At 46.1% G+C, this 15,195-nt stretch overlaps 1 long non-coding RNA gene across 1 annotated transcript; it reads left to right on the top strand.

Annotated features, from left to right (window-relative positions):
* The first annotated feature begins 602 nt into the window (after positions 1 to 602).
* On the top strand, positions 603 to 14,466 carry LOC134306725 (uncharacterized). Its single transcript, XR_010009418.1, has 4 exons — positions 603 to 972; positions 1,072 to 1,288; positions 13,470 to 13,528; positions 14,389 to 14,466. It is a non-coding gene; the product is annotated as an uncharacterized LOC134306725 (long non-coding RNA).
* Positions 14,467 to 15,195: the final 729 nt, after the last annotated feature.

Raw genomic sequence — 15,195 nt, 5'->3', positions numbered from 1 at the left:
GTGGGCAAAAAAAAACAAATATAAATATATATATATAAATCTAAATATAGCTGTTTTGCACTTGCATCGTTTTACTATGCTCTGTTCCTTTGTAAACAAATAAAGTTATTTACGACTATCGTGTGGCGTGTATCGGTGCTAATCCGTCCGGCCCGGGATCGGTCGTATCGGTTCTCGCGCCTCGACGCGGTACCGTAACGTCGACGAGCGACTCCGCGATACAGTCTCGGAGGAGAAAGAGAAGAGACGGAAGGGAACGGATGGAAGCGAAGAAGAAAAATCACCATAAAAAGGTAAGCGAGTACAGTACAGAGTTCGTCTTTTGGGACCGGAAGGCAAAGTCGTCGCGGGCCCGTCCCCCGGGGCGAATTAGGGCCACCCAGACCAAATGTAAACATCAAGCGATGTATCTACAAGGGGGGGCGGGATCATATAAGTTACAAGTGAATTACAAGTGAGTGACATCATTTTTAAATAGTGAATTGCGATTGCACTTATTATCATCGTCATCATATCTCCCCCAACCGTTTAATTGTACTTCTTTATTCACTGCACATCGGCCCCGATGCCCCGATGTTCATTCTGGATCTGCTGCCCCCAAAATAAAATGCTATCTGATGAAGACTGAATTAAATCGTTAGTGTGAAGGCTTTACTTTGTGTCACGATTTAAAGGTAAAGCTGCTCCCTCGAGACTCCGGGCAGGAGTCTACAGGTCTATACGTAACGATGTTCGATCTGTACGCGACCGTCGAGTACAGGTAGCGCACGTCGAGCAACGCGCGTCTCATCGCGAAGCGTGGACGACGCACGTCGACGGCGGCGGAGGAAGGAGCTCGTCTGGAGGCCTCGGACGGATCCCGACCGAGGCGGAGCGGCCCGTCAGAGCGCCGTCCGAAGGGGCGAGCGCGTGCGCCGGACCGGAAGGCGAGGCGACGACTCGTCGGCGGCGAGAGACGTCGATCGATCTGCGGTACGTCCGTGTGTGCGTGTGTATCACGATCCGTCTATTCGATTGTTGAGCGTTAATCTACGAACAGAACGTATGTCATCATTATCGTTAACGTTTCAGAACGACTTTAGGGCAAGCGCGAGACCCGATCGGACGGCGGTGACCCAGCGGGTAGACCTTCGGGCCGTCGACCGGAAGATCGGCGGTCGAAGTCGGGGCTCTGCCACGCGGCCACCGCCGGGTCCTCGAGCGAGACCCGCCCGCCGCGAGACGGCCGACCCCGCGCTCTGACCGCGGCTTCCGAACGAGCTGGGATACATGTACGTATACGTACGGAGTAAGTATACACCGATCGGCCGTAACGTTAAAAGCACCTCGTCGTTTCTACGCTCGCCGTCCATACGATCACCGACCGTAGTCCATGCTATCTGTCGAGGGGGCCCCAAAACGTTCGTTTGCACCGGGGCCCACGAGCTCCTAGTCGGGTGGCTTTCTAAAACTAAAGTCGACGTGATAAAGTAACGGTAAACGTATCGGACGCGTATCGGTAAACGACACGTCGTCGCGATAGAAACGTGTCCGACCGTCGAAGTCGCGCCTGTTTATTTTCGCACGAGATCGATCGGGTTATGGAATCGTGACCAATCTCGATGACAGAATGGAATCGCGTGACGGCCGTACCACATGTACGTGTATGTTTGGGCTGTCGCATGAAAAAATGTCATCGCGATCGATTAAAAACAAATAACCGAGCAAAGATCGACAGTCGTGCACAATTTCGATCGCGAGTCATGCACGATGTGTGGCAATAAAAACGATCCTAAAACGATGATCAAATGACTCGATCCAAATTATTTATAGAGTCAGCTGATACCTATCTAGAGCTGTTAACAGCTCCCCATCTTTCAGCCAGTCCTAGCTTCCAAAAAAAAAAAAAAGAGTCTGTTGACATCATCTGGCAAAAGTGAGGATCTTTACCTGTTCATGTCTAGATGCGACACCAGCGGCGTAACCAGGAGCTCATGGGCCCCGGTGACCAAAAAAAAAAAAGTGTATATATATGTGTATATATACAGTGTATCACAAAAGTGAGTACACCCCTCACATTTCTGCAGATATTTAAGTATATCTTTTCATGGGACAACACTGACAAAATGACACTTTGACACAATGAAAAGTAGTCTGTGTGCAGCTTATATAACAGTGTAAATTTATTCTTCCCTCAAAATAACTCAATATACAGCCATTAATGTCTAAACCACCGGCAACAAAAGTGAGTACACCCCTAAGAGACTACACCCCTAAATGTCCAAATTGAGCACTGCTTGTCATTTTCCCTCCAAAATGTCATGTGATTTGTTAGTGTTACTAGGTCTCAGGTGTGCATAGGGAGCAGGTGTGTTCAATTTAGTAGTACAGCTCTCACACTCTCTCATACTGGTAACTGAAAGTTCCAACATGGCACCTCATTGCAAATAACTCTCTGAGGATCTTAAAAGACGAATTGTTGCGCTACATGAAGATGGCCAAGACTACAAGAAGATTGCCAACACCCTGAAACTGAGCTGCAGCACAGTGGCCAAGATCATCCAGCGTTTTAAAAGAGCAGGATCCACTCAGAACAGACCTCGCGTTGGTTGTCCAAAGAAGCTGAGTGCACATGCTCAGCGTCACATCCAACTGCTGTCTTTGAAAGATAGGCGCAGGAGTGCTGTCAGCATTGCTGCAGAGATTGAAAAGGTGGGGGGTCAGCCTGTCAGTGCTCAGACCATACGCCGCACACTACATCAAATTGGTCTGCATGGCTGTCACCCCAGAAGGAAGCCTCTTCTGAAGTCTCTACACAAGAAAGCCCGCAAACAGTTTGCTGAAGACATGTCAACAAAGGACATGGATTACTGGAACCATGTCCTATGGTCTGATGAGACCAAGATTAATTTGTTTGGTTCAGATGGTCTCAAGCATGTGTGGCGGCAATCAGGTGAGGAGTACAAAGATAAGTGTGTCATGCCTACAGTCAAGCATGGTGGTGGGAATGCCATGGTCTGGGGCTGCATGAGTGCAGCAGGTGTTGGGGAGTTACATTTCATTGAGGGACACATGAACTTCAATATGTACTGTGAAATACTGAAGCAGAGCATGATCCCCTCCCTCCGGAAACTGGGTCGCAGGGCAGTGTTCCAGCATGATAATGACCCCAAACACACCTCTAAGACGACCACTGCTTTATTGACCACTGCTTTATATATATATATATATATATTAGGGCTGTCAAACGATTAAAAATTTTAATCGCGATTAATCTCAGAATTTTATATAGTTAATCGCGATTAATCGCATTAAAAAAAATCTGTGTAAATGTTATATAAAACAAGAATTTTTTAGTGAAATGTTACAATTAAAATGGTGAACACATTTTATGCTAAATGTACTGATGTTAAAAACTGCTGGGACAAGAGAAAACTGTAAGGGAGTTTTATTCACTCACATACTAGGCAGTAAATGTCAGATTGTAGGTTAGAATTTCTCCATCAGCAAACATTGTAGATCAGCGGTGCTTTAGGTGGGATAAGGCGTAGTTATTGTAACAGACTTTTCTGTGCTTGTATTGTGACAATGGTTTGATGGACGTTTCTACACGAAGTGAGTGTGTTTTGACCCTTTGGGTCTTCCATAGTGCATGTAATAGCATGCTCGGCTAACGCGAGGACTCTAGCTGTCAGCTATTCGGTACCGTAACAGAAGTTGTTAATAAAATGTTAAATGCTCCCGAAACTTGTGAATATAGCGTGTATTTATTTATTTATTAAGAAAGTACATCACTACCACGCTCGGTTACATTTCAGAAACGCCGTCTTAATGAGAGATGCCGTGCACAGTCAAGCCTCAACATGAACTACGGATGACTCGCAGGGCCAAATAGGAATTTGCGTTAACGGCACTATATTTTTTAATCGCGTTAAATTGAGATCGCGTTAATGCGTTATTATCGCGTTAACTTCGACAGCCCTAATATATATATATATATACACAGTATATGTGTGTGTGTGTGTGTGTGTATATATATATACAGTATATACAGTGGTGTATAAAGTACCTGAAGGCCGTACTTGAGTAAAAGTACAAGTATCTTACCAGAAATGGACTTAGACAGAAGTAAAAGTCACCTCATGGAATATTACTTGAGTAAAAGTCTAAAAGTATCTAATGTTTAATGTACTTAAGTATTAAAAGTAATTTGATATAAAATGTACTGAAGTATTAAAAGTAGAAGTAAAAAGTAAATGGTGTTAGTATAAACTGAAGCGGTCATTTAGAAAAATATGAAGATTGTTCTTTTAATTCTGTAAACCACCTTAACGACCTTTTTTTCTTTCTTCCATCTGAACATGATTTGTGCAATTCATCATTATAATCAGCTGTTGACATCACCTGTTTAAAATCATGTCATTATTTTTTTTTTTTACCTTACTATCAGCTCTAACTTCCAGCTTTCCAACTTTTTTAGAACGTGTTGTAGGCTTCAAATGTCTATGTTAAGAATTGTAATGAAGTCGACCAGACAAAACATGAAATATTCTGGGTTCATTTAAGATATCAATGTAAATGTAAGAAACACGGTCTTTTTTATTCGCATTTACTATACCGTCCCAAGTTTCGATTTGGGTTGTACAAGTCATAGATATATCTCAACAACCTATAACCACTGAACTTTGGCAAAATGAATGAATAGTAATGAATGAATTGTATTTAAATCATCTCGTTTTGGCCAGATCTACTCCCTGATTGGCATGTGTTGAACTAAAAAAAAATGATTGGTATTCACGTTTTAAAAAAGCACAATTTCTAACTTATGTCAGCTTGAAGCAGCAGCTGAAAAATCATCCCTGAAAAGTTGGAAATGTTAAAAACTAGTAAAAGCAAAGAAATAATCTTTGAAACATTCTTTTATCGTCGAGACCATTAAAGGGTCGCAGCACGCCTTTTCCTCGACACCCTGAATCTTTTTACTGTCGGTGTAATACAGAAGTGATCTGAGGAAATGTTTGTTTATCAGTTTTTGTAAATAATGGACGTGTCTTCACGTCTGCACTGAATTCATTCTAAACTAATGTAGTGAACCGTTTTATTTGCGGTTGGGATGTAATTGAAAATGGTAGCTAGATATCTGAACAATCTCGACGCTAATAATAAGAGATAAAAAATCGGATGCCGTTTTACTCTATCGATCGTTCTCGACTGACATCGGCGTGTTTGGTGAAGTTAGACGGAGATTCTGATATTCCGGGATTTTCGTGCGTTTGGGTGAACGGAGCAACGCGCTTCACACGGAACGCGAACAGTTTGTTTGCACGCGCGCAGTAATGTGTCTAACCACCGCTCTAACTCGAAGCGCGGATTCGCCAAGCCTGCGTGCAGTCCGTCACACGTCACGTCGTTTAGCTAAAAACTATCCTTGTCGTTTTATTTTAGTGAGACGAGTAACGAATCGACATACGTGAAATGTATCGGAGTAAAAGTACACATTTTCTTTAGTAAATGTAGTAAAGTGAGAGTCAAAGTAGGCAAAAATTTTTCTACTCCAGTAAAAATACTCCCAAAAACTATTTAAGTACTGTAACGAAGTATTATTACTTTGTTACTATACACCTGTGGCTTGCAAAAGTATTCATACCCCTTGAACTTTTCCATATTTTGTCACATTACAACCACAAACATAAATATATTTCACTGGAATTTAATGTGAAAGACCAACACGAAGTGGTATACGATTGTGAAGTGGAACGAAAGTTATACATGATTCCAAACATTTTTTACCAATAGAAAACTGAAAAGTGCGGTGTGCAAAAGTATCCAGCCCCCCTGAGTCAATACTTTGTGGAACCACCTTTTGCTGCAATTCCAGCTGCAAGTCTTTTAGGGTATGTCTCCACCAGCTTTGCACATCTAGTGACTGACATTTTTGCCCATTCTTCTTTGCAAAAGCTCAATCAAGCTCAGTCCGATTCGATGGAGAGCGTTTGTGAACAGCAGTTTTCAGATCTGATTCTTTAGGTCTGGACTTTGACCGGGCCATTGTAACACATGAATATGTTTTGTTTGAAACCATTCCATCGTAGCCCTGGCTTTATGTTTAGGGTCGTCGTCCTGCCGGAAGGTGAACCTCCGCCCCGGTCTCAAGTCTTTTGCAGACTCCAACAGGTTTTCTTCCAAGATTGCCCTGTATTTGGCTCCATCCATCTTCCCATCAACTTTGACCAACTTCCCTGTCCCTGCCGAAGAGAAGCGGCCCCAGTGCATGATGCTGCCACCACCATATCCGACAGTGGGGACGGCGTGTTCAGAGTGATGCGCAGTGTTAATTCTCCGCCACACGTGGCGTCTCGCATTTAGGCCAAAAAGTTCAATGTCGGTCTCATCTGACCAAAGCACCTCGTTCCACATGTTTGCTGTGTCCCCAACGTGGCTTCTGGCAAACCGCAAACGGGACTTTTGACAACGGCTCTCTTCTCGCCACTCTTCCATAAAGACCACATCCGTGCAGTGCACGACTAATAGTTGTCCCGTGGACAGATTCCCCCACCCGAGCTGTGGATCTCTGCATTCCGTCCAGAGTCACCATGGGCCTCTCGGCTGCGTCTCCGATCGGCGCTCTCCTCGTCCGGCCTGTAAGTTTAGGTGGACGGCCTCGTCTCGGTAGGTTTCCAGTCGCGCCATACTCTTTCCATTTCCGGATAATGGATCGAACAGTGCTCCGTGAGACGTTCAAAGCTTGGGAGATCTTTTTATAGCCTAAGCCTGCTTTAAACTTCTCCACAACCTCATTCCTGACCTGTCTGGTGTGTTCCTTGGACTCGATAATGCTGTTCACTCCCCGATATTCTCCTAACCGACCTCCGAGGCCGTCACGGAGCGGCCGTATTCGTACCGAGATCAGATCACACACGGGTGGACTCTTTTCAGTCGTTAGCAGCCATCGGGCAACTTCCGAATGCGATTGGTTGCACTCAGAGAAAAGGGGGCTGGATACTTTTGCACACGGCACTTTTCAGTTTTGTATTTGTAAAAAATGTTTTGAATCATGTATAATTTTCCTTCCACTTCACAATCGTATACCACTTTGTGTTGGTCTTTCCCATCAAATTGCAGTGAAATATATTTATGTTTGTGGTTGTAATGTGACAAAATATGGAAAAGTTCAAGGGGTATGAATACTTTTGCAAGCCACTGTATATACAGTGTATCACAAAAGTGAGTACACCCCTCACATTTCTGCAGATATTTAAGTATATCTTTTCATGGGACAACACTGACAAAATGACACTTTGACACAATGAAAAGTAGTCTGTGTGCAGCTTATATAACAGTGTAAATTTATTCTTCCCTCAAAATAACTCAATATACAGCCATTAATGTCTAAACCACCTGCAACAAAAGTGAGTACACCCCTTAGTGAAAGTTCCTGAAGTGTCAATATTTTGTGTGGCCACCATTATTTCCCAGAACTGCCTTAACTCTCCTGGGCATGGAGTTTACCAGAGCTTCACAGGTTGCCACTGGAATGCTTTTCCACTCCTCCATGACGACATCACGGAGCTGGCGGATATTCGAGACTTTGCGCTCCTCCACCTTCCGCTTGAGGATGCCCCAAAGATGTTCTATTGGGTTTAGGTCTGGAGACATGCTTGGCCAGTCCATCACCTTTACCCTCAGCCTCTTCAATAAAGCAGTGGTCGTCTTAGAGGTGTGTTTGGGGTCATTATCATGCTGGAACACTGCCCTGCGAACCAGTTTCCGGAGGGAGGGGATCATGCTCTGCTTCAGTATTTCACAGTACATATTGGAGTTCATGTGTCCCTCAATGAAATGTAACTCCCCAACACCTGCTGCACTCATGCAGCCCCAGACCATGGCATTCCCACCACCATGCTTGACTGTAGGCATGACACACTTATCTTTGTACTTCTCACCTGATTGCCACCACACATGCTTGAGACCATCTGAACCAAACAAATTAATCTTGGTCTCATCAGACCATAGGACATGGTTCCAGTAATCCATGTCCTTTGTTGACATGTCTTCAGCAACTGTTTGCGGGCTTTCTTGTGTAAAGACTTCAGAAGAGGCTTCCTTCTGGGGTGACAGCCATGCAGACCAATTTGATGTAGTGTGCGGCGTATGGTCTGAGCACTGACAGGCTGACCCCCCACCTTTTCAATCTCTGCAGCAATGCTGACAGCACTCCTGCGCCTATCTTTCAAAGACAGCAGTTGGATGTGACGCTGAGCACGTGCACTCAGCTTCTTTGGACGACCAACGCGAGGTCTGTTCTGAGTGGACCCTGCTCTTTTAAAACGCTGGATGATCTTGGCCACTGTGCTGCAGCTCAGTTTCAGGGTGTTGGCAATCTTCTTGTAGCCTTGGCCATCTTCATGTAGCGCAACAATTCGTCTTTTAAGATCCTCAGAGAGTTATTTGCCATGAGGTGCCATGTTGGAACTTTCAGTGACCAGTATGAGAGAGTGTGAGAGCTGTACTACTAAATTGAACACACCTGCTCCCTATGCATACCTGAGACCTAGTAACACTAACAAATCACATGACATTTTGGAGGGAAAATGACAAGCAGTGCTCAATTTGGACATTTAGGGGTGTAGTCTCTTAGGGGTGTACTCACTTTTGTTGCCGGTGGTTTAGACATTAATGGCTGTATTTTGAGTTATTTTGAGGGAAGAATAAATGTACACTGTTATATAAGCTGCACACAGACTACTTTTCATTGTGTCAAATTTTCATTTTGTCAGTGTTGTCCCATGAAAAGATATACTTAAATATCTGCAGAAATGTGAGGGCTGTACTCACTTTTGTGATACACTGTATATATATATATATATATATATATATATATATATATATATATCTACAGGGGTTGGACAAAATAACTGAAACACCTGGTTTTAGACCACAATAATTTATTAGTATGGTGTAGGGCCTCCTTTTGCGGCCAATACAGCATCAATTCGTCTTGGAAATGACATATACAAGTCCTGCACAGTGGTCAGAGGGATTTTAAGCCATTCTTCTTGCAGGATAGTGGCCAGGTCACTACGTGATGCTGGTGGAAAAAAACGTTTCCTGACTCGCTTCTCCAGAACACCCCAAAGTGGCTCAATAATATTTAGATCTGGTGACTGTGCAGGCCATGGGAGATGTTCAACTTCACTTTCATGTTCATCAAACCAATCTTTCACCAGTCTTGCTGTGTGTATCGGTGCATCGTCATCCTGATACACGGCACCGCCATTGGATGCACATGGTCCTCCAGAATGGTTCGGTAGTCCTCGGCAGTGACGCGCCCATCTAGCACAAGTATCGGGCCAAGGGAATGCCATGATACGGCAGCCCAAACCATCACTGATCCACCCCCATGCTTCACTCTGGGCATGCAACAGTCTGGGTGGTACGCTTCTTCGGGGCTTCTCCACACCGTAACTCTCCCGGATGTGGGGAAAACAGTAAAGGTGGACTCATCAGAGAACAATACATGTTTCACATTGTCCACAGCCCAAGATTTGCGCTCCTTGCACCATTGAAATTGGCACGAGTGACCAAAGGTTTGGCTATAGCAGCCCGGCCGTGTATATCGACCCCGTGGAGCTCCCGACGGACAGTCCCGGTGGAAACAGGAGAGTCGAGGTGCACATTTAATTCTGCCGTGATTTGGGCAGCCGTGGTTTTATGTTTTTTGGATACGATCCGGGTCAGCACCCGAACATCCCTTTCAGACAGCTTCCTCTTGCGTCCACAGTTAATCCTGTCGGATGTGGTTTGTCCTTCTTGGTGGTATGCTGACATTACCCTGGATACCGTGGCTCTCGATACATCACAAAGACTCGCTGTCTCGGTCACAGATGCGCCAGCAAGACGTGCACCAACAATTTGTCCTCTTTTGAACTCTGGTATGTCACCCATAATGTTGTGTGCATTGCAATATTTTGAGCAAAACTGCTCTTACCCTGCTAATTGAACCTTCACACTCTGCTCTTACTGGTGCAATGTGCAATTAATGAAGATTGGCCACCAGACTGGTCCAATTTAGCCATGAAACCTCCCACACTAAAATGACAGGTGTTTCAGTTATTTTGTCAGTATATATACAGTGTATCACAAAAGTCAGTACACCCCTCACATTTCTGCAAATATTTCCTTATATCTTTTCATGGGACGACACTATAGACATGAAACTTGGATATAACTTAGAGTAGTCAGTGTACAGCTTCGTATAGCGGTGTAGATTTACCGTCTTCTGAAAATAACTCGACACACAGCCATTCATGTCTAAATAGCTGGCAAGATAAGTGAGTCTACCCCACAGCGAACGTGTCCAAATCGTGCCCGAACGTGTCGTCGTCCCTCCCTGGCGTCACGTGTCGAGGTCCCAGGTGTAAATGGGGAGCGGGGCTGTTCAATTTGGTGTTTTGGGTACAATTCTCTCATACCGGCCACTGGATATTCAACACGGCACCTCATGGCAAAGAACTCTCTGAGGATGTGAGAAATAGAATCGTCGCTCTCCACAAAGATGGCCTTGGCTCTAAGGAGATCCCTAACACCCCGAAACCGAGCTACAGCACGGTGGCCGAGGTCATACGGCCGTCTTCCGGGACAGGTGGCTTCGCCGGGGTCGACCGAAGAAGTCGAGTGCACGTGTCCGGCGTCATATCCAGAGGTCGGCTTTAAAAAACAGACACACGAGTGCTGCCGGCATCGCCGCAGAGGTCGAAGACGCGGGAGGTCGGCCCGTCGGCGCTCGGACCGTACGCCGCTCACCGCATCGACCCGGTCTGCACGGTCGTCGTCCCGGAAGGAAGCCACTTGGACACTTTGACACTTTGGGCACAATTTGGACACGTCCGCTGTGGGGTGTACTCACTCGTGTCGCCAGCCATTTAGACATGAATGGCTGTGTGTCGAGTTATTTTCAGAAGACAGTAAATCTACACCGCTATACAAGTTGTACACCGACTACTCTAAGTTCTATCCGAGTTTCATGTGTATAGTGTCGTCCCATGAAAAGATCTAATGAAAGATCTGCAGAAATGTGAGGGGTGTACTCACTTTTGTGATACACTGTATATATATATATATATATATATATATATATATATATATATATATATATATATATATGACATATCTATATATCTATATATCTATATATATGTATATATATATATATATATGTATATATATGTATATATATATATATATATATATATACAGTGCCTTGCAAAAGTATTCAGCCCCCTTGAACTTTTCAACCTTTTGCCACATTTCAGGCTTCAAACATAACGATATGAAATTGTAATTTTTTGTGAAGAATCAACAACAAGTGGGACACAATCGTGAAGTAGAACGAAATTTATTGGATATTTTAAACTTTTTTTAGAAATAAAAAACTAAAAAGTGGGGCGTGCAATATTATTCAGCCCCTTTACTTTCAGTGCAGCAAACTCACTCCAGAAGTTCAGTGAGGATCTCCGAATGATCCAGTGTTGACCTAAATGACTGATGGTGATAAATAGAATCCACCTGTGTGTAATCAAGTCTCCGTATAAATGCACCTGCTCTGTGATAGTCTCAGAGTTCTGTTTAAAGCGCAGAGAGCATCACGAAGACCAAGGAACACACCAGGCAGGTCCGAGATACTGTTGTGGAGAAGTTTAAAGCCGGATTTGGATACAAAAAGATTTCCCAAGCTTTAAACATCTCAAGGAGCACTGTGCAAGCGATCATATTGAAATGGAAGGAGTATCAGACCACTGCAAATCTACCAAGACCCGGCCGTCCCCCTAAACTTTCAGCTCGAACGAGGAGAAGACCGATCAGAGATGCGGCCAAGAGGCCCATGATCACTCTGAATGAACTGCAGAGATCTACAGCTGAGGTGGGAGACTCTGTCCATAGGACACGATCAGTCGTACACTGCACAAATCTGGCCTTTATGGAAGAGTGGCAAGAAGAAAGCCATTTCTCAAAGATATCTATAAAAAGTCACCTGGGAGACACACCAAACATGTGGAAGAAGGTGCTCTGGTCAGATGAAACCAAAATCGAACTTTTTGGCCACGACGCAAAACGTTATGTTTGGCGTAAAAGCAACACAGCTCATCACCCTGAACACACCATCCCCACTGTCAAACATGGTGGTGGCAGCATCATGGTTCGGGCCTGCTTTTCTTCAGCAGGGACAGGGAAGATGGTTAAAATTGATGGGAAGATGGATGGAGCCGAATACAGGACCATTCTGGAAGAAAACCTGTTGGAGTCTGCAAAAGACCTGAGACTGGGACGGAGATTTATCTTCCAACGAGACAATGATCCAAAACATAAAGCAAAATCTACAATGGAATGGTTCACAAATAAACGTATCCAGGTGTTAGAATGGCCAAGTCAAAGTCCAGACCTGAATCCCATCGAGAATCTGTGGAAAGAGCTGAAAACTGCCGTTCACGAACGCTCTCCATCCGACCTCACTGAGCTCGAGCTGTTTTGCAAGGAAGAATGGGCAAAAATTTCAGTCTCTCGATGTGCAAAACTGATAGAGACATACCCCAAGCGACTTGCAGCTGTAATCGCAGCAAAAGGTGGCGCTACAAAGTATTGACGCAAGGGGGCCGAATAATATTGCACGGCCCACTTTTCAGTTTTTTATTTCTAAAAAAAGTTTAAAATATCCAATAAATTTCGTTCCACTTCACGATTGTGTCCCACTTGTTGTTGATTGTTCACAAAAAATTACAATTTCATATCGTTATGTTTGAAGCCTGAAATGTGGCAAAAGGTTGAAAAGTTCAAGGGGGCTGAATACTTTTGCAAGGCACTGTATATATATATACACACATACACAGGTGTAGTAATGTTAAGCAGGTTACATAGATGGCTGTGCACTCTCTGTATATTTCGATGACACGTATTCTGATAAGTCATCGACTAGTAGTCATGTTATTAATGTTCTCGACCCAAACACCGTCGTGCGTCTACTCCGCCGCCGGCTTCGGCCACTCGCGTACCGCGAGGGTCGGGTCACCCGGGCGCCGCGAGAGCCGCCCGTCCGGCGGGGACGCTACGGGTCCCTCGTCCTGCGAGGTGGCGGAGGTGTGGAAACGAAGGCACGGGACAAGGTAGAGTCACTCGAACCGTTCGTCCGGGACCCTGACGGGCATGGCCGATCCGGTACACGAAGCGGAAGACGGATGTTAATGACGACTCGTCGATAGGCGGTTCTAGTCGATACACAGTAAATGACGTTAGCGTGCGTGACACGATGCTGTATCATCAAGTGGTGGAGACATCAGTAGAGAAAGTAGTAGAGTACAGAGATGAGAGTCGATCCGTTAGGCTGCGTGTCGTATCGATGAAGTGGGGGGGGGGGGGGGGGGGTTGGTGTCTCGTGATAGACGTCGACTCGTACACGTCGGCACGGGCCGATCACAACGTGTGCTCTCTTTGTACAGGAGCTACCGCCGAGGGCCATCGGCAGCAGTAGCGGCAGCAGCACGGGAAAACAACATGGGTAGGTACCTTCAGCTCTGATGTACTCCCTCTACTCCTCGTCCTTGTACTCCTCCTCCTCCTCCCAATTGTTCTCCTCCTCCTCCCAATTGTTCTCCTCCTGCTCCTCCCAATTGTTCTCCTCTTGCTCCTCCCAATTGTTCTCCTCCTCCTCCCAATTCTCCTCCTCCTCCCAATTCTCCTCCTCCTCCTCCTGCCAATTCTCCTCCTCCTCCTCCTCCTCCTGCTCCTCTTATTCATGCTTCTACTCCTCCTCCTCTTCTTACTCATGCTTCTACTCCTCCTCCTCCTCCCAATTCTCCTCCTCCTCCTCCTCCTGCTGCTCCTCTTATTCATGCTTCTACTCCTCCTCCTCTTCTTACTCATGCTTCTACTCCTCCTCCTCCTCCCAATTCTCCTCCTCCTCCTCCTCCTGCTGCTCCTCTTATTCATGCTTCTACTCCTCCTCCTCTTCTTACTCATGCTTCTACTCCTCCTCCTCCTCCCAATTCTCCTCCTCCTCCTCCTCCTGCTGCTCCTCTTATTCATGCTTCTACTCCTCCTCCTCTTCTTACTCATGCTTCTACTCCTCCTCCTCCTCCCAATTCTCCTCCTCCTCCTCCTCCTGCTGCTCCTCTTATTCATGCTTCTACTCCTCCTCCTCTTCTTACTCATGCTTCTACTCCTCCTCCTCCTCCCAATTCTCCTCCTCCTCCTCCTCCTGTTCCTCTTATTCATGCTTCTACTCCTCCTCCTCTTCTTACTCATGCTTCTACTCCTCCTCCTCCTCGTCCTGCTACTCGTTCTCCCTCTATGACTGCTGCTCCTCCTCCTCCTCCATCTACCTTTGTCGTCGCTCCTGACCGTGCACTCTCGTTTTAGGAAAAGCCGGAGAAAACGAACGGGTCCGACCGACACACTCTGGACCGAGCCTCGAGACACGCCGTAGACGAGGTAGGACGGCTTCTCTCCCGCGGCGATCCCGGCACACGACCCTCTGGCGCGCACCGTCGTGTAAGACACGCGAGAGGACCGAATCCCCTCGGTCACGGCCGCGGCTCCTCTCGCCGGGCAGAAGGCCGAGGGGAGCCGCACCCGCCGGCCCGACGAAGAGACGCGAAGACGGACACGCGGGCCCGGTGCCGGCCCGGGCTCCCCGTAGCTGCGTGAACGGACGGTGAAAGAAACGTGGAGTGAGAGTGCGGTTCGATTGCTGGATCCATCGGTCCAAGCTTGATGGATCTATGGATCGATCGATGGATTGAAAAGAGAAGTAAGATGAAAGCACTAAGTGAAGAAGGCAAGAAACGTCGTGACGTGGATGATGGAAGCATGTGTGGTAGTGTGTCGTCTATGTTGTGATGTGTGAATAAAGAGACTGAAAAGTGGGCCCTGTGTCACGGTGTGGTATGTTTTGCAGTCGAAAGAGCCAATCCATCCATCCATCCATCCATCCATCCATCCAATCCATCCATCCAAGCCAGCCAGTCAGCCAGCCAGTCAGCCAGCCAGTCAGCCAGCCAGCCAGTCAGCCAGCCAGCCAGTCAGCCAGCCAGCCAGTCAGCCAGCCAGTCAGCCAGCCAGCCATCCAGTCAGCCAGCCAGCCATCCAGTCAGCCATCCATTGATTGATTGATGGATTGATTTTATTGAACCATTGCACCATTGCACATTTTCTAAATAGATGCAA

Source organism: Trichomycterus rosablanca, unplaced genomic scaffold (assembly GCF_030014385.1).
Source record: "Trichomycterus rosablanca isolate fTriRos1 unplaced genomic scaffold, fTriRos1.hap1 scaffold_215, whole genome shotgun sequence".
Lineage (NCBI taxonomy): Eukaryota > Metazoa > Chordata > Actinopteri > Siluriformes > Trichomycteridae > Trichomycterus > Trichomycterus rosablanca.
Note: the sequence above shows the minus strand (reverse complement) of the source record. Positions and strands in the feature narration are given on the sequence as shown.